This window comes from Lycorma delicatula, chromosome 5 (assembly GCF_047948215.1).
Source record: "Lycorma delicatula isolate Av1 chromosome 5, ASM4794821v1, whole genome shotgun sequence".
Taxonomy (NCBI): Eukaryota; Metazoa; Arthropoda; class Insecta; order Hemiptera; family Fulgoridae; genus Lycorma; species Lycorma delicatula.
The window spans coordinates 36,796,351-36,816,137 of record NC_134459.1 but is presented as its reverse complement, the minus strand read 5'-3'; the positions used below and the strand labels follow the sequence as shown (position 1 = coordinate 36,816,137).

At 28.7% G+C, this 19,787-nt stretch overlaps 1 protein-coding gene across 6 annotated transcripts in view; it reads left to right on the top strand.

Moving 5' to 3' along the window:
* Oct-TyrR (Octopamine-Tyramine receptor) overlaps positions 1–19,787 on the top strand; it is a 1,169,363-nt gene that overhangs the window by 645,338 nt on the left and 504,238 nt on the right. For 2 of the 6 annotated variants that reach the window (XM_075365894.1, XM_075365900.1), the window contains one exon: positions 6,717–6,815. The exons of 3 other annotated variants lie outside the window; for them this stretch is intronic. The gene's annotated coding sequence lies outside the window, so the exon portion shown is untranslated. Of the gene's footprint in view, positions 1–5,958; positions 6,094–6,716; positions 6,816–19,787 lie in introns of those variants that run through there. One more of the 6 variants, XM_075365897.1, reaches the window with a different exon arrangement.

The following is a 19,787-nucleotide window of genomic DNA, read 5'->3' as shown; positions in this document are numbered from 1 at the left end:
CAAAAATGGCCTGTTCAATGAAAAAATAGTAGCTAGCATCATTTGAATAAATGCAATTACAGTGATGGTACGTAAAATAAAAATGTAGTATAAACTTTTTCTACAAGCTCGTGAACGATTGATTTCATGAGTTCAGGCAACTAGAGATCATTTTGAACTTTTTTTTTAATCGACAAACATAACTTTGTATCGAAAAAGATTAAAAATATGCATACAGTTAAAAAAAGTTTTAATGTAAAATCAATTTTTCGTAGACTTCCTTGTAAAACCATCTATACAATCTTCTAATTTCTTTTAAATTCTTAAACCAACAAATAAAAACATTATTTAGAAAATAACTTTTTACAGTAATAACAACGTATTTGAAAAACTCTTGTAACAATAAAGCATACGAAAATGATTTGTACAGATCGTAAATACAATTAGTACAGATCGGAAGTACAATATAGTTAGTCAAAAACTAGTTCACAATTCAGTTGGATACATACATAAAACACAATGTTTGGTGGTAAGATGGTTATTCCTTTAGGAAACTTATATTTTCTCTTGAATGGGTCATTAATTTATGGATGGAAACGAAATATTTTTACGAAACTAGCCGATCAGGACTTGCTACGCTCGCCCGACCTTCTAGCCAGAAGCGTCGAGCGTCCAGAAGCTCTGGACCTCAGATGCGTATCTAAATTTTTCTGAGAATATTAAGTATTTTACAGATATTCATTAAAGAACAAATCTGTTGTGGACATTACATGACTTCCTTGTACGCCAATTAAATTACATATACACATTTAAAAAAAAAAAAAGAAAAGTAAATGAAAATAATGAAAATGAAAAATAAAACAAATGAAAATGAAGAAAAAATGAAAAAAAAAAATAAATTTGATCAATAACTTCTTAATTTTTCATATATATTTTTTATTTTATTATTATTGAATTATTATTTATTGTAATTTTAATTTTTACAATTAGAGGTTAATAATTACTAATAAACCAATATATTTAAATTTAACAAACAAAGTTAAAAAAAAGAAAAAACGAGATGAAGTCGGATTCAAACGATGTGTGCCTTCCCCTTGTAAGATCCAAATACTTGATTAATTACAATTTTATTTGGCTATAACTCGGAACCACTTATGATATATTGTTGAATAGCTCTCAATGACGGCTTATTACAGCAGTTAAGGAAAAGTCCAAAATCAATTTTTTGGGGATTTTTGGCTTTTTTGGACACTTTTGGTTCAGTCGGATGACCAAAATGTAGCTGATGTTGTAAGAAGATCGGGCTTGTTGTATGCTAAACATGTGAAACCTTTTTTCACATGCATCCATTGAAGTGTTGAGTAAATTTGAAATTTTTCTTAACTTGAAGGTGGAAATCTTTTTTATCTCTTACTTAGCACTAGTGAAATCTATCTCCGCCTTCCGGCGTGCCGAAAGGGATTTTTTATCATACTTACGTACAGACGTCAGTCCAAAAGTAATCAAAATGGATTCAGGGATGGTCAAAAAGGATATTTACCCGTTCAAAACTGAAAAACGCAATTTTTCGCGATCACAATGTTTCCTTTACTTCATACAAGAAAGTAGAAAGGATCGTAACTTTACGTAATATAATTCTGTTGCCATGGTGACAGAAATATAATGAAGTAAAAGGATTAATTCGTGTACATATATATGTGTACGAATATAAATATATATATATATATATATATCGTTCGTATCAAGAAGTTTGTGCTTCTATATTTATTTATTTTTATAAAATCTCAAAAAATCTTATATCTACAGTTTTTTTTTTAACAAAATGTAGAAAATAGTAAGTATATAATAAATGTTAATTTAAACAACGCAATGTTTATAGTACACAATACAATTTATTATACAGTTGTTAGTTCAGTGTTTTCCGTTATATGGTAGAGCATCATTCAAAGTAAAAATGTGAGCACATGCAACAAACTAACGCACCATTTTTTTTATTGGAGAAATTTATATCAGATGATCAAAGGTAAATCATTGATTGTTTATTTTCTGCTCATATCTAGATAAATATCCCCTGATCTTCCGAAAGATTGTGAACAGGTTAACAACCGCGGTTGGAGCGGTTATGTATTTTCCTCTTGTTAGATTATTTATTTCAACTCGGTTCCTTCCAGGGTCGATTGAGTTTTCTTACCACCCAACACTTCTTAACTTCTTTTCTTTCTACTTTTGAAATCATAAGGGTTGATCTGATTCCTTTTGTATCCGTAATGCTGATGTCGAGACCTGAACAGACTCTTACAATAAATTCGGTATTTGAATTGGATGCGGGTAAAGCTAGCCTCCGAATCAAAGTTCAAGCACATTATATAAATTTTATTGCGCATATCAGTTCGTAATGATGATTATCTCAAATTCCAGTTATTTATCTACAAAAATCGTTGTCTCCGAAATCTGATGATATTTAATAAAAATAAATATCAAAGAGTAAATTAAATTATAATCCTAAAAAATTCCTGCAAAAAACATATTTGCAATCATCTCATATAAGAACAATAGTTTGCTACATTTTACACTGATTTCATTACATCGACTTTTAAAACAATAAATAAATGAAATAAAAATATTTTTAAATTCCTAAATAGGGGAAGAATATTTTGTTAGTGTGGTGTAATCACATTTATAATAAAACTATTATAATAAAATTAGGTAATTTCATAAAGGAAATAAGGGAAATTTATTACCTCAATGAAACTCGGTTCGACTAGGGTCATATTAAATGGGTACTAGTCTCATAAACGCTTTTACATTACTCAGATAAAACCTTCATTGATATATGACCGGATATCCTCATTATGTTTATCCGTGCGAACCCGGATTCAAAGTGCTAATTATAAATAGCCTACAAAAAGAGAAGGTATCATAATAAAAAGAGTTTTCTTTTAAAACAAATTAATTTCATAAAACTTGTGTTTTTTATTATATGAATAAATATTTTGATTAGATCGCTAAATACCTAAACTTATATCATGCAAATAGGATCAAGTAAAACATAAGAATGCTATTCCATGGTTTTTAAAGGGAATTGTCACAAAATCCATAAAAAAAATTGGATAAAAGGAAACAATGGTAAATTTCGCAAAATAAGAAATTAATTGTGAATAAATATCACAGTTGAATATTTCAGGGATTTACGGAAAAATCATTGCGGTATTGATACCGGGTAACATCATATTATTACCGGGGACATCATATCGGTCGATTAATTTGCTATCTGTAATTTTAAAAGTTTTCGTCAAACTTCTACTTAAATGATTAAAACTTTTTTAGAACAAAACGAACTGGTTTTGCTTTCGAGCCGTAATAGTACCATCGAAATGACTCATAAAGTTGTTTCTAATATTTATACTGCTTTAGAAGAACAAAAATTCTACTCCACCGCTTTTCTTGACATCTACCAAAACCTTGACCGATTACCGTTTGACCCAATAACCATCTAAATGTTCTGGAAATTAATCTTTTGTACAACGTTGACCACAATCGACGTTTACATCCTAATGTACGTTTTTAAAATTCAAATTTTCTAAGATGTAAATCCGCTTATAAGAGTAAAATGCTGTTTACTATTCTTCTTCTTGACATTTAATATTATTCAACTTATCTATTCTTTGTTCCCATGGAACAGATTACAGATTTCTAATTATGTTAAAAGAAAATTATGTACAATGCTGTTAAAAAAAAGCAGCTGACAACACAGCTGTTTCTGATGCGTGGCTTAACACACAACTTAATTTTATTTAAATATAATATTTTTTTTAAAATTATTAATCTGATGTGGACACCACATGACTTCCTTGTTCGCCTATTAGATTACATATACACTTTTTTTGCTGCCTTACATTTAAACTTCTTTCATTTGAAAGTGAGATACGATCCTCCGACTCTTTAATAAAATGGAGACTTACACAATTGCATTGTGGTGGACATCACGTTTTATTGTGGTGTCCGTATCAGCATTATATGTTACTTTATATATTAATTTTGTTTCACGTCGCTCAAGTAGTTATGTGGTGTAAGGGTGAACGAGTAGGATCCGTAACCATGGACGCATCGGTTAAAATCCGATTTCATATACATATATTTTTTCAACTTTTTTTTTTAATTTAAATATATTGATTTAATAATAATTATTAACCCCTGTAAAAATTATTGAATTAAAATGAAAAGTACGTAAATCTTTTTTTCACTAATAACTTCTAATTTCTTCACATTTTTTTAATATTATGGAATTATTATTTATTGTAATTTTTTTACAACCTGAGATTAATAATTATCAATATATTTAACTTAAAAAAATAAAAAATAAAATGGGAGATTAAGTCGGATTCGAACCGACGCACGTTCCCCTTGTAAGATCCAAATATTTAATTAATTAAAATTTAATTTGGTATAACTCTGGAATCAATGAAAATAAGTAAGTTATAATATATCCTTGAAATAATTCTTATGAGGGCTTATTACTGCAGTTAAAAGTCCAAAGCAAAAAAGTCCAAAATCCAGATATTTCGGATTTTGGGCTTTTTTTTGGTTTAGTTGATTGCAATCAAAAGGGGGAGGAGTACAACTAGATCTTACAACAATCCTAAATCTAAAATTTCGACATTCTACGGCTAATCTATTTTTATCTATGGGAGATAAGTACGTACGTACAGATGTAACGCCGAAACGAGTCAGAATGGATTCTGGGATGATCAAAATAGGTATTTCCGTTGAAATCTAAAACCGAATCTTTTCGCGATCAAAATACTTCCTTTACTTCTTACAAGGAAATAAAACAGTTGAGCATTTTACTAATAATAGAACATTATCTGTGTTTAACCAACATTCACATTGAAATATTACTTATATTAAAATTTGTTAAAATAATTTACTCTTTTATTATCAAATCAAAGAATATTCTTAATGTTTTTATGTAATTTCCGTGAATTTTGGCAATGTGTATGTTGCGATTGCTCTTACATTGTTCTAAAAAAGTTTTGAAATCGATATAATTCAGAATGTAAAGGTTGTTGTTTTAAAGGCTAACGACAATCCCTATTTAAAGTTCTAAACCTGTATCAAACTTGTCAGCAACATGGTTTTGTTTCATGAATCTTGTTTTACTGATAGGTCTTTGTGTCAAAGAGTTAGTTAATGTTTTAGTTGTGTTTCTGACGTCTTCCTGGTGGTTGTCAGAACTTGAGTTTGAAGGTAGTAGTTTCCTTTTTTTTTGTACTTTAGCAATCTTTTTTGGCGGATGATTGAGGCTACGAAGAGTGTAATTTGACAGCTCATATCTTCCAAATATATTTCTCGTATTGGAAGATTTTTCTCTTGCAGCTCACATTTTTTAGCTACGTGTCCAAGTCACTTGCAAAGAAAGCAACCAAACAAATGTAATGATTGCAAAGACAGCATCACCAGATAGATATATCCAATATGGTGACCCATCATAAGTGAGGTTCATGAATTCCGGTATTTTTACATTTTAATTTTAAATTTACTAATTATCAGTATATTTGAGTGGAAATTTATTTTTTTAAGAATTCCTTAAATAAATGAAAATGAAAATGAAAAAAAAGTAAAATTGTTTAAGTGTAAAAATATATCCTCAGTGGATAAATAATTTTTATTAAATACACATTTATGTAGTTATCATTCAGTTCTAAGTTAATCACTAATACTTCATGAGAAATTTTATCAGAAACAAAATAAAATTTAATAATAATGATAATTGCTATGTAATTTTTTAAAGATATTTAAAAAAATAATGACCATATATTTTATGATAATTATGGTGCAAATTAACACTAATTAATAATCCCAATAGAAAACATCGAACGTGTGAAATGCTAAGTAATCATATTTCATACAGAGTATGAGCTGAACGTGTTATATTCTTGGTTTTAAAATGACATATGGAAAGAGAATTGTTGCCAAGATGTTCTATTCATAACAACGAGATGATCTAACCTATGATGTTTATTTTTGTCACAGATCACAAAACAATTTAAGTATAAGAGACTAAAACGTTTTTCTGTCGTCTTTGCATATAAGTATTCTTTATTTAAATCTAAGGTAAAAATATTTTGATTCAAATTTTTACGATATCTTATTTTCTTTTGAAACTTATAAAGGAATCTTTAAACGAATAAATAGGATATATTTCTAAAATTTATATCCAAAATTATCTTTTTCAAAAGTTATGATGATTTTGTACAAGAATTTTTATAACGTTCTGAGACCATATTTTAAATAAATAGGAAAGGGAAATTTTCATTTCCTAAGTATACAATTCTTGTATGAGTAACATAGATTATACATCAAGTAATTTTTTATAATTATAAATAAATATAGTTGACTATTAAAATCAAACTTCATGTCACATAGTACAATTATGTAAATAAAATTTAAGTGTATCATTAAAAAAAGAAACAAAAAATAACAGAGATTTCATAGAAAAATACCTTTCTTATCATCTGTAGTGCACGTTTTTAGACAAATATAAATAAATTGTTTTAAAAATGGAGAAAACTTTACGGAAAGTTATAAAGAAAAATAACTTTTATGAAATAATACTGTTTCTTGCTATGTTAATGAAATGTAAATGTATAAAATTACTTCCAATTTAAAATTAAAAATAACTAATTTATTGTTATTATTATTTTTTTAATTTTTCGAACATCAATTTTATGTTTCAGGTTAAAAGTTGAAGAAAAACGTTATTATACAGTTTAAGATTAACGTTATCAGTTCAAGCTGAAAATGCATTTAAAGCAATATTAAAACGATAATTTCAAGTAAGTACGACTAATGTTATTAAATAACAGTTTTTTAAAAATAATTCATCTAAATAAAGACAAGAAAATAATCCCACTAATCATAAAATTAATACAAAAAAAAAAAATGAGGAATATGAATTTTTTTATTACATTATTTACGGTTGCATCAACAATTAAAGTCATTAGCGACTTATTAGTGTAATAAAATTGTACAGGTAAATTTGTAGTCTCGAACAAACTCTGATCGACTACTCCTAAGACGTGTGGTTAATTGAAACTCAACCACCAAAGAACGCCGGTATCTACGACCTATTATTCAGATCCGAATAAAAGTGAGAACTTGACTTTGAAATCAGTTGATTTACGACGACGAGTTTACGACTAGACCAACCCGGTAGGTCGAATATGAATCTAGTACATAGATGGTGTTATAAAAAGGAAATCAAATATCTTTACTGACAGGTTTTTCTATAAAATTTTTTATCCTAAAATAAAAAATTGAGAAATAAGTTATATAATGAAAATTAAAATGATAAATGATATTCTAGTTTTATTTTTAACGCTGAAATATTAACAGATTCTAGGAAAACAAAAACATAGTTCCATAAGATGGATCGAGTTGTTAAATTATGAAAATTCTATTGTAGTTTAAATACCAAGTTATTTATAAAAACATTTAGTTCTTTATTCTTAAACAATGATTTACAATGTATGTATTATATATTTCCAGTTTTCAATGCAATAAATGAAGTCAGTTAAAATCCATTAAAGTTAAGATGGCAGAAATATATATATATACATCAGTTCCGTTTAATCTCTTCTAAAGAGTTTAAACAGATTTAAAAACGTTTAAAAGATATTTATTTACGGAAACATACATCGGTTATGTTTCTATAAAGAAAAAAAATTTACAATAAAATATAACTCTCTGACCTTTAGACATTTTTTATTAAAATTGTCATAACTCAATTGCACAATCTTATACGACTTTTGACGAATTTATTATTGTAAAATATGAATTTCTCTTATGTCAGTCATTTGTAAAAATATTAATACTTAGTCACATCTCTCATACCAGTGAATTATATTAAAAAAACCGTTTTGTCTTGATTTATGTTCCGTTATAAGGATTTTCCTGCCACCGACACCTGTGGAAACCATATTATTCTGTTCATTTCACAATTTAACAGAATTTGTTATATTTGTTTAACCTTGAAGACTAATAATGCTGTAGTTTTTATATATATTTTTGTATATCATTTATTTATGTGCTTATACATTTACACCTCAGTCGATTTTTAAATATTTTATTTAAATTAATTAATTATTTATTTAATAAAATTATATAAATTTCTTTTACATTTTTATAATTGTCACTTATTAATAAGTAAAATAACACATTTTTTCTTTAGAACCATCCGCTCCTGTTAACAATAAAACTAAAATATACGGGGTTTAAAAAAAGAATATCGAAATTTTAAACCTATTTAAAAATCTCTTAAGTTGGATTTATAGTATGAATAATAAATGAAAAGAAAGAGTAATTTTACATTTTTCCCTAACAAGGCTCCGTGTTAGTACCTTTCGTAAAGAAGCACATATCCAATCGTTAGGAGAGCTCGTTTCGTACTTAATCAGCATATTTCTAGTATTCGAACCAACAGCTACCTAAATCCAGTGCCCCGAAATGGTGTATGGTGGTAGAAAAGCTACACAAGATCCTTTATAAAACCCTAAAGAAAAAGAAATCTCATGGGATGACCTTAGAGGCCACCGTCAACAGGCTCTATCGTCGTGCCCATGCTGACCGACTGATTCAACGGTCTGGGAAAACTTCATTCACTTGATCTCGTACAGAATTATGCTAGTGAGGAGGCGAACCATCTTGCTGCCAAACAAGATATATATATATATATATATATATATATTTAGATAGATAGGATATATATCAATCGACGCGCGACAATCATAGGCGGAAATAAAACCGTCTTTATGCTCTTTGATTTTAGTATTAAATCAACACTACACATCTGGAAGTCTCAGGTTTCTAATCCCGGTGAGGCATAGTATTTTGAAAATTCTACTTCCATATTCCACGGACAAGTTTTTAAGATTATGAGGGAAGTTATCTCATCCAGAAAAAAAAAAATTAAAAATGCACATTAACTTTTTAAATTATTAATAAAACCTTTATTTTTCTTTTACAACGGTTTGCTGATTTTTTTCGATTCTTGGTTGGAGGAATTCGGCAAATATCATCAAGATGTGATGTAGAATTAATAGTTATCTGGCCGTCTAATAATATTTCTGATATTTTCGATATTATTTAACTTTGAATTTCATATAGTTCCGATGTATTAATGAAAAATGAGACAAATGACATCATTTACCTAAAAGATTTAAATGAATTTCCATTAGAAAGAACTGCAGACTGGTATTTATAATTCAATCAAGCCTACTTTATTCATAAAATTATTTTTTTCGGTTTTTTTTTTTTTAACCTCCGGGACCATCGTTGTGGTTCAGGAGGATAAAATTAGTTAGGTGGACTTCAGAGGATGAAATGAATGAAAATATTGTAGCGTATGAAAATGCCATGCCTGACCGGGATTCGAACCCGGGATCTCTGGATTTTTAGTTTTTCGGTTTTTTAATAACTGGAAACATCTCGGCATAACGTTCCATAAATTACAGCATTATTAACAAGGACTCATGATATGAGTAGTAATTTTTTTAGTACCGTTTACTTACTTTCAGTACAAATCCATAATAAAGAAATCAAAAAAGTTCATATACCGTTTAAAAAAATAATAAATAATAATAATTGTAATTGGTATAATTTAAATTTAGCAAAATTATTATTATACTCGTGTACGTAGTACGCATATTAGAAGAGATAAATTATAGTAATATTGTGCAAGATAAAACACAATTCAAAGTTTCAGGAAAGCATATAAAAATACCGGAAAAGGGTTACATAAATTTTCCGGTTGTATCCTTCACAGATTTTTACTTCAAATAGATCATAAGTTTTTTTAAATTAATGATTAAAGTGTGCAATATTTAGAACAAAAATGCCGAAAAGATCAAAATATTCAGTAAAAAAAAAATCCAATCCGATTTGTTCCGTTTGATGAAATGACGTTTATATCAAAATTATACTGTAATCAAAGCATCCCAACCCCGTAGGGGAAGACCTTGTGAAGCTTCCGGTTGCTCTCCCCCTTGTTCATATCCCTGATGAACTTTAACGGGAGTCGCCCTTTTACCCTCTAACTTTTTACATCTCATAGTAATAAACCAAGCCTCGTTGGGATGCCACCGATGTAAATGCCTCGATAGACATTTACATCGGTGATTTTTAAACTCAAATTTTGCCTTAGCTGCAGCCCTCATCCGGAAATCTTGAATATCCTACATCGTTTCCCTCAGAATTAAAAAAAAATTTGCTTAAAAATATTTCTTGTTGTAAATCCTGCTGCTTTAATTATAACTGCGGACCATGTCCTTTATGTTTGTCACCGGTACGAGGCTGAACGTACTGGAGTTGTTAGGATGCTCGAGAGAGTGGATTTGTTTCTTCCGAAAGAAAGGAATCCACTCTCGTGCTTAAATAACTCTTCGTGCTTCAGGGAATTCGTTCCGCGCCTAGTTTTACATTTTACAGAGCCAATTTCGTAAATTCTCATAATATTCCAGACAATAGAATAAATAACATACCACCAAAAATTTTCTTCGCAACAGCGAAACTTATTCCTAGTTTCTTTAGTGAACTCAGACTTTCAGTATTACTGACTTGGTTTCATTTATTGACTCCGGTCTGGTCTACCAGTGAGAAGGGGACAGACATCTTCTCCCACTCAGCTCCATCGCAGAGTCCCGCGTGACATTTACTTCACTACTACCATCATCGAAATGTTGTTACACCTCACGGCTGCATGGTAACCCATACCCTCGGCAGTTCAGTTGCCGTTCCGCTGACAGCTAACATTAATTAATCACCATTTCCGTACTAACTAACCGCGGCTCGATGCCAATCAACTGCCCAGGCGGTACCTAGCCATCCGGGGTCTACTATACTCCTTAGCCGTCCTGCTCAGGACGAGGAAACGGAGGAAGTCAGTCACAATAGTCCATTCTCTGCGAGTCTTCCAGTTAATTCGCAGATCAAGAAAGGAATCCACTCTCTCGAGCTCTCTAACAACTCTACTACGTTCAGCCTCGTACCGGGTACAAACATAAAGGACATGGTCCACAGTTGTAATTAAAGCAGCAAGATTTAAAATAATAAAAATTTTTAATCAAAAGTTTGGACCGCTTGCTCGATGGTTACCTCATGTAACAGTTTTAATAATAGTCACAACTTGAAAAACAAATAAAATATCAAAAATTAAAAAAAAAATATTAAAATTCTTAATTCTGATCAATGAGATCTCTTTTTAAAGAATCTTCCTTTGTAGTCATCGGTTATTACTAGGAACAGTCAGGGATTCAATGTTTAAAATTAAATCTTTAAAAATATTATATTTAAACTATGGATCAAATAAAGCCCCCTTGTTTTCGGGTGCTTAAAAGTTTTTGACAGTATTTATTTCAATATATTAGTTCAAATTGATAAATTTTTATTCATGAGTACTTGAATTTTTTACGTGTACTTCTGCCCCTTTGCCTGTTGGGGTCGAAAATCAAGCCAAAGCTGGGATATATTTATATGTATAGTTGGAACCAAATATTTATCAAATTAAACAAAATATTTATCTCAGAAACGTTTCGAGATTTGAGGCAAAAAGATTTTTAAAAGCAATGTTGATGATTCCCTGCCTCTTAATCCTATCGATTTGTAAATAATTTGATTTTAAATAATTTAATAAGCATTTTCATAAATTTAAAGTTAAATTATCTACGACCGCTATAGAAAAAATCAAAAACTAAAAACTGCGAGAACTACCCCTCCATCATTTTTAGTTTTGTCCAAAATGTAATGGCAGCAATGGTTCATTGCTGCCATTACATTTTTAAAGTTTCTATGTATGAACATAGAAACTTTTGAACAATTTTCGAAGACTTTATTATGTTGAGCTTGTCCAGCTAAACAGGCCATCATAAGTAACATATACATCTTCTGAAAATTTGTGTTAGTTTTATTTTTTTGTATTTTTAGACTAAGGGGATCTTGAAAATTCGACATTTCCAAAAACCATGATATTCAATATTTTGGCTTATCGCTATACTTTGCCTTTATTTTTATTCTTCAGTAGCACCAATAGAGCTTTAGGCGGAAAAGTAAAAACAACAAAATTAAAAATTGTTATTACATCAAACTTCCCAATTAATAACAAATTACATTCACAAAAATACTTATTACTTTTAATAATTAAATCAAGCATTTTACTCAATATTCATCATATCAGAGTTAATACACCACCGTTGAATGGTTCTGTTGATCACCTCTGTCTGACCACACCCATCTTGAAATCAGACAGCAATTCGGGTGTGTGGGGAAACCGTAAAAGTATTATAATTTATCTGAGACATAGCTTATAAAATTGAAAATTATCGTAACACTTCCATTGTTAAAATTAATTAATCCATAAAAATGAAAAAAATTAAAACCAGAGCAATGAAATCGATATTTTACACAAAAATAACAGATCAATATTTCAATTAAAAAAAAATAAACATTTTTTTAAATTTGTTTTATTTCCATCAACTACAAGTAAGATTAACGAATAAGCTTCATGAATAGAATATTTTTAAAATTAAAACTCTCATAATTTAAACAAAATTTTCGTAATTTATGAAAATGTTTTTCCTGTGTATATGATACCTTTTCTGTTTCCATTTGAAATATATAAGTTATTTTAGTGTGTAATTACGATTTATAAAGGCAATGCAATAAAATTTAATTTGATTATGTATAGACCAAAATAAATATCGTCTGTGTAAACGATTTGTAAATACTAAGCATTGCCAATAATATATATTTGTGATTTTTTTATTTATTTAGAAAATTGTAGTTTTTTTATTGATCAAGTACTATGATATTGATTGCTTAATAATGAGATAATATAATTGAGTAGTTCAGTGCTGGCAATCGCAAATAAATTTTAGTGCTTTGTGATCGGTTAAATCATGAATTAATTAACAACAATGGTATTGTAACTAAAAGAGTTTATTCTGCTAATATTAGCAAAGTTGTAAGTGATCACATCTGGTTTCAATTATACAATCTCTACAACTGTCGGTAATTAAAAAACAAGGCCAGTTCTATTAACTACGTATCTCTTCAACAAAACAATAATGAAAAACAATAGATGAATAAAAGCAGATTTATAACGCTGAAATTCCTCTTAATGTACGTTACGACACATTAAATTTCAATCAAATCATAATCAATGCTTTGTAGTAACATACAAACACATTTTTACCAACATGCTTTGTAATATTGTAGAGAAGGTATTATCCTCTTATCAATAAAATAAAAACCTCCACCCGAATTTTTCTAACTCGTGTCGAGGAATTTCAATCAAAAATACTATAATCTTGAACGATAAAATTTGGCAAAGTTTTGAACAATTCTATATTTCAGACACTGAAATCTGTAATCTGAACCTACAATCATGAAATTTGGTGAATTACTTTATTTGAAAGCACATTCTACCTGGATGGAGATTAATAACAATTTTTTTTTTACTGTAGACGAACAACGTAAATTATTATTAATGTTATTTTTTAATTTAAATTTTAAGAAAATAAGTTACATTACTATGTATAGTGGCCGATCACGTTAGTATGCAAATTAATGTGAACAAGAGTATATTTTCAAAATTAATTAAAATTATTACATATATAGAATGTACAGTATTTTTTAGTATTAATATGTCCTCCTCGCTCTTTAATAACCATTTCAATTCTTTTTGGCATTGAATCAATAAGGTTTTTGTATATTTATTTTAATTTCTTGATCGTGAAACCACACCTATATCACAGCGCAAATCATCTTCTGTTTGGTAGTGCGGTCCATTTTTCACAGTTTATCTTCACAATTGCTCACAAGTTTTCAATCGGGTTGAATCGGGTGAATTTCCAGGCCAGTCGAAACACTGTATCCGTTTTAGAAACATGAAAAGCTTAAACTTTCTTTGATGAGTGACAGGGGTCCAAATCTTGTAGAAAAACACCGTTTTCAGCTCCAAGTAAATCTGCAAGTTTTTTGAAGTTCTGCTGGAGCCCTATTTTCGAATAAATGGGATGAACTTTTTACTGTTCATCATCTCAGAGATTGGTACTAATGTTTTAAGTCCAAAATAGCTGAAGCATTTCTAAAAAATCTTCTTAAAAGAATGCTTTACAACTTGTTTAATGTGTTTTGGCGAAAACTCGCTCCTTTCTTCGCACATGTGACATGCATACGCTTTGAACTAGAAAATGACTCTCCTCAGAGAACGGATTTTCTCCAAGTCTCAGCACTCTAGTTTTTGTATTTTTTGGCTTAAAGAAGTCTTTTCTTTTTCATGGCAACCGTATAATTGTTTATTTATAGGTCTTTGTGCCTTGCGACTGCTTTCCAGAAGTCTTCTGCGTATAGTAGATTCGTGAATTTTTACACCGCTGATTCTAAGTGTTTTTGAAACTCAAAACTACTTTTGTGAGAATTAAGTTTATTATTACACGTAAAAGTCTTTTAAGGTGATTTTAAATTTTATTTCACAGCGACCTTTTCGTTGGGGTGAAATTGTACCCATCTCAAGATTTTATCTAATTATCTTATTAACTACACTTAGTTTAACCTTATACTTTATTGGCTATCTGTCTTTGAATCATACGAGTATCTTAATTGAGTGTTATTTTCTTGTTTTTTTTTTCTTAGGAGTTAAATCCATATTGCATTTTTTTTTTAAATTTATCAACGAAATCACAAGATCACTTACGCTAGAAGAAACCAAAACAAACTAGGTAAGCAATATACATAACCTCTCAAAACATACAAGATATTTTGAGGCAATACTCGAAATGAAGGGAAATAGTTGTGCTTTATCTGGAATCAATGATACAACATAACTAAATAAAAATTACCTCTTCTTCACATTAATTTGCACAAGAATGTAAATCATAAAAAATTCTTTCATCCGAAAAAGAAAAAAAAATAGTGGTGTATATCATGAGATTACGATACTATTATTAGATACATAAAAACATCTTTAGTTCCCCTAACCAACGATCTGATATGACTCTAACAATTCATTATTTATATTGTGAAAAGGCTCATGAAAAGCCCTGACTTTTCCTGACTTGCTCGTCCGTACCTCTCTACACAGTATCATACCTATTTGCGGGCTGAGAACTACGTATTTCATGTGTGTAAAAAATACTAAACAAATTAATTAAAACAAAAATTATATAATAAAAATATAATTTCATCCATTGTATTTATTACTGAAGCTTTCCATGTAATATTTAAAGTTTTTTATTAATATTGATATGCAATAAATAATATTTTATAACTACTGCAAATTATTTTGTGACAGTAATCCGTTAATTCTTGTTATTTTAATTTATTCTATAATATCATTACTAATCTATTTGATATCTGTGTATCAAAAATGGGTGAGCTTTACATAGACATCTTTAAAAATAACTGTTTTTCTGTATTTAAAAATTTATCGTTAGTTTCGATTGCAACCGTAAGCATGTGAATTATTATTATTATTTTTAATTAATACAAACTAAGAAATTTTATTTTATAACAAAATGTCTTTACAATTTTAATAAAATAATTCTGTGCAATAATATAAGTTTTGTACCAGATTTTTGGATAAATTAAAATTAAAATATTTAAATGTAAGATTTAAAATGAATTGTTTCAATAAAATTACGTTGTTAATGTAATTTTATTAATAATAACGCCTGTAGTAATAACAATAGACTAAAATCTAGGAAATCACAAACACTGCTTCTTCTCACGTGTAGAATTTTTTTTCGTAAAAAAAGAATAATATACCAACCTTTTTTTTTTTTAACCTCCGGGACCACCGTTAGGTATTGCTTCAGAGTATGAGATGAATGATTTGTAGCGTGTGAAAATGTCGTGCCTGACCTGGATTCGAACCCGGGACTTAGATATTGTTACATTAATCTTGTTAAAGTTACTGATTTTCTAAAATAAACAAAAAATTAATATTCCATCAATTTTTAAAAAAGTAACTCGATCTATTTTAAATAATTATAACTTAATCTTATATATACGATAAAAATTACTGTTGTTCAAGCAATATCTTTTACCCAGTCAGCTGAATTTTTATTTATAGTATATTTCTTTATATTTTTCAATAAAGTTGTCCTGTAGAGGATTTTTAAAATATTGTTTTTTCGAAGAGTTAAAATTAATTTATATTCTTTTTGTGATTTAAAATTAATAATAATTATTATTCTATTTGTAATTAGATGCACACTACGAAATAATTTATTGATGTTAAAAATTATTGTTTTTTTTTTTTATTTTAACGAATTGGCCCTTTGTTGCTCCGCAAAGTTATTATAACAAACTAAAGTTTTATATTTTACAACTACAAACTAATTTTTTTGAAATATATTTCACCACTCAACACCTATTTTTTTCTTTTCTTTTCTACTACAGTTAAAATCCGTGCACATAACCTATTTCCAGTCGGTTCAGAAATTCTATTGAACGTTTCAGTCTGATTTCTTTTTTATTCTGCTCCGAATGTCCCGTAAATATGTAATCAATCATTGACAGATCTTTAAAGTGATTTTCCTGGGAGTAATAACCATGGAAAGTTCCTCAATTAAGGAATAAATTTGGACTTTTTGAGGATTTTTCAGAGGTAACTCAAGTTTTGGTGTTCGATAACGCTTGATGATATACCTGTTTGTTATTCCAAGCAGAAAAAAAATTAGCACGTTCCTTCCAATAGATAAAGCTATCTTTGTCCGCTCAGACGTATGGAAATAGATTTGTAGACCAACTTTTTTCATATATAAGATTAATTTATATTAATTATTTGAACATTGAACACAAATGCAAAAAAAAAAATAAAAATGGTGCAGTTTTAATACTGTTAAATTTGTTTTAAGAAAAATTCAAGGAAGGAATTTTATGAGATATTTTTACATTAAAAGTGTTCAAGAGCAAATTCATATAAAAATAGTACAATTATATTTTCTTTTTGTTTAAAAACGTATTTTACCATTTTTTAAATGTTTTTTAAGAAAAATTTAAAGAATTAAAGAAGAGTATGGGTATAGATGTTTGTGTGTGTGTGTGTGTGTGTGTATGTATGTATATATATATATATATGTGTGTGTGTGTGTGTGTGTGTGTGTGTGTGTGTGTTATTCAAAAGGTTGAGTACTCCACTAAACTTTTTTGATTGCGTTCTTAGATCTCCAAAAATCTAATTCACCAATTCAAGCTCATGAATTTAGTATGGAAATTCTTTTAATGATTCACTAAAAACTACTTAACTTGACTTTCAGCAATTAAATTTCCGACATTACTATGTGAAATGAAGAATTCATGATTCTCTTAACGTGTTTAAGAAGAAGATAGAAAGATGTTTTCAGGTAATACATTATTCCTCTGAATAAAGCAGTTTATTTTGTGTAATTTTCCATTTTTAAAATTTATAAAATTTTAAGAATTTTGTTAAGAAATTTTACTTTTTATTAATATAAAATCATTATTGTTAATATAAGATATAAATGTGCATTAATCTACGTTTAATGTTATCTTTTTTCTATTTTACTAGTACCCAGTAATTGTAAATAATGATTAGATTTACATTTAAACCATACTCTCCTGTAGCGCAGCCATAGTATTCTTTGTCATCCTACGTACACCTCGTTTCTGTCGATCTTTCTGGCAAAATCACTCCGGAAATATACAATATTGTAGTATGGTATTACGGGACATATTCAAATTTCGGAAATGCGATAGTTATGTATAAAAATTATCCAGTTTAGTATTAATTTCAGAAAAACCTTTACTTATTTTTTTCAGTCTTAATACTCATTTCAATATTAATGTTAATTTGATTAATCAGATTAAATACTTCACTTGGTCATTCAAATTAGATTATGTTAGTTATGTTTGACATGTTTATCATCCCTTTGATTTTTGGTGAATATAAATAATAATTTTCTAATATTTGCAAAAATAAACTGTTAATTTTTAACGTTTATTAAAAAAACCTCTAATCAATAAAAGGAGTATAATATTTGATAAGGGTTTACTAAAACAGAACCTCTCAAGTGATATAAATTAGAAAATATAAATGATTTTAAAAAAGATGTTGGGTTGCTGTACACAAAAAAATTTACATATTAATATATTTTTACTACATTTTTTAAAAGATTAATTCCAAAACTGCTCGCCATTTTTTTTTTTAATTAAAATACTTTTTTTTTAATTTTTTTTTCTCTGTAGTAAAAGAGAACACAATAGAGCAATAACAAAAAAAAAAAAAAAAGTTTCTCCGATAATACTGACCTACAAAAAATGTTGTTTTCTGTTACATTTCTTCAGAAAGATGTGTCCTATAGTATTTGTTTGCGCTGATTTCAAACAAAATTGAATGGAGGTCCGGAAGTTTTAGTATCACGTATTTAAAGAAAAGCTGATTCTTTTTAGGAATTATCTAGCCTATAGTACATAATATCTTTTTTTATTGATTTTTTTTCTTGTATTCATCCTCTGAAATGTCCCTTTTCAGTCTCCAACAGTAATAGGCAAGTATATTTGTGGACAGTTTTCTGTCATATGAATACTGGTAAAAACGTTCACTACACTCATCACGTTCACCGCCAAAGTTAGGTGGCTAAAGTCCAAATAGTTTACTTTATAGACGACATATTGCATCCCAGTATTTTTACGGTTTTAAATAAGCTCATTCCCCAGTTCTAGTATAGTTCTCTGCCTTCTTATTGTCCAGGAATGGTATAAAAATATTTTCAACTGATTCCCGTGCTGCTTTTTCAGATTAATTCAAACTCCTCTCAAATCCAAATGTTTTCATTAGTTTACGTAATTGAAATCCAGTTATAATCCTTCTTTGATTTCTGCCTCGCTGAATCTAGGAATCTTCCTGTTAAGAGATAAGAAACATAGACCATTACGATCCATTTTTTTGTAAAGTTTTTCATCGAACCAAGTTTTATAGTTGATGGTTGAAGATGCACATTATTTGGATTCACAAGAGCTTGAGAGAAAACATTTTTCTTCCTGGCTATGATTTCTTCTCTCATCTTAATATTTTTAATGAATTTTTTTTGTATCTCTACAATCTCATTTGCATAAGAAACAATATTACTTAATATAAACAAGTTGTAATCCTTACATCACGTTTAGGCCTCTCTGTTTTGTACCAAGAATAATTTTCATACTGTACAATCAGTAAAAATTGCATACGTCTCTTTTATTTGTGGTTCATAAGCAAGAGGAATCTCTGGTATCTCATTTAAATTATGTAAAACGACGGCTTTAAAACTCGTTGTAGAGGAACCTATAAACAATTTATAAATCCAATAAAGAATTTATATTATTTCATATACTAGCACTAGAATAGACTAGCAGTAGATAGGGAATCTTGGAGAGCTGCATCAAACCAGTCAAATGACTGAAGACAAAAAAAATTATTTCATTAAACGATATTATCTTGAAAGAAGAACAGTTAGTGAAATTCTTTCTGCCTAACACGGAAATAAACATATTTTAGTGCCGCTTTTATAAAGGTTCCAGTCTTGTAACCTAAAATACTGCACTTTAGACAAATTAAAATCTCGAATCTGGTCATTAAATTTTGCTTGACTCATTTTAGGTGGTTCAGTGTTCTCTCACCTTGGAAATTCTCCAGTACACATTATTTATTGAGTTATACTACTGTGAAAGCTATATTTTTACTTTCTTGTACGAAGTAAAGGAAGTATAGTGATAATGAAAAATTTCGATTTTCAGATTTCATCGAAAATATC